The sequence below is a fragment of the Aplysia californica genome, unplaced genomic scaffold, assembly GCF_000002075.1.
Source record: "Aplysia californica isolate F4 #8 unplaced genomic scaffold, AplCal3.0 scaffold00514, whole genome shotgun sequence".
Lineage (NCBI taxonomy): Eukaryota > Metazoa > Mollusca > Gastropoda > Aplysiida > Aplysiidae > Aplysia > Aplysia californica.
The window spans coordinates 37,320-38,738 of record NW_004797784.1 but is presented as its reverse complement, the minus strand read 5'-3'; the positions used below and the strand labels follow the sequence as shown (position 1 = coordinate 38,738).

General features: G+C 44.3%; 1 protein-coding gene across 1 annotated transcript in view; it reads right to left on the bottom strand.

The window, feature by feature from the left end:
• Nucleotides 1-1,419, bottom strand: part of LOC101854275 (serine/threonine-protein kinase pakF) — a gene marked incomplete in the record, with an annotated part of 34,140 nt that overhangs the window by 30,659 nt on the left and 2,062 nt on the right.

The following is a 1,419-nucleotide window of genomic DNA, read 5'->3' as shown; positions in this document are numbered from 1 at the left end:
ATGCTGGAATGTAATACAGTAACATATTTTAAAATGCGTACGGTATGCGCGTAGGCGTGGGCGGCATCACAAGGCTGCAATTGAGTAGAACCAGATTACCATGTAATGTTCTCCATTATATTAACATAAATTTATTCCGGTGTAGTCAACCTTTTCATAGCCAGTGCTCTCTTTAAGATGCTAAAATTTTCGTACCCGTACCGCCCACTTACATATCGTATTTCCAAGCAGGGCATTAAACACTACCTGTCCCTACCCATGCAATACAAATCGCCCATCAAAATGACTAAATAGCCCATTGATGAGTGATATCGCCCAGGTCGGCAAGCACTGACTTAGACCATGTAGGACGCGGACTGCCTCGACCCCACCTGTGAAGGCAGACCTCATGATAGGCTTGATTGGATACAGAGCCCCCTGAATAACGGGGGTAAATAATACACGTATTCGAGATAATACCTTCCCAACGCGAGCATCGAAATCATATATTATATTGCGTGCAAGGCCGAAGAAATAGATGCTGGAATGTAATATATTTAAAATGCGTACGGTATGCGAGTAGGCGTGGGTGGCAACACAAGACTGTAATTGAGTAGAACCAGGTTACCATATAATGTTCGGATTTGTTTGACCATTATATTCACATAAATTTATTCCGGTGTTGTCAACCTTGTTATAGCCAGTGCTCCCATTTGACACCTTTAAGATGCTAATATTTTCGTACCCGTACCGCCCACTTACACATCGTATTTCCAAGCGGGGCATTAAACACTACCTGTCCCTACCCATGCAATGCAAATCGCCCATCAAAATGACTAAATCGCCCTTTGGTGAAGGATATCGCCCAGGTCGGCAAGCACTGGCTTAGACCATGTAGGACGCGGACTGCCTCGACCCCACCTGTGAAGGCTGACCTCATGATATGCTCGATTGGATACAGAGACCCCTGAATAACAGAGGTAAATAATACACGTGAGCATCGGACTCATATATATTTTTTGAGTGCAAGGCCGAACGGCCTAACCATTACATTGCAAACGCTTGTTTTTTAATGTTTTAGTTCTAGTCAGAGTTTTACGGCATTTGCAACACAATAAGGTCATATGAGTGCCGAAGATTGGAAGTGTTAAACAAGAGTAACAAACACAAAAAGGAGGGGATCCAAGGTCGATAGCTGTTTCATAGGAAACAAGGAGCAAACCACACCATAAAGCACCCGCCAACCACCCACTTTGTACGAGTTTAAAACGTCGTTTCAACACAGGTTACCTAAGAGGAGAGATCTCCAGATTAACGTCTATCGCTGATGGGCCAAGGCAACAAACTGGCAAAACGTGTCTTTAATGTAGATGTTTTACGCCCCCATTGACACAATCTAAGTCATTTTGGGAGGCGGGCTCGGACCCTGCCTGTGACAGT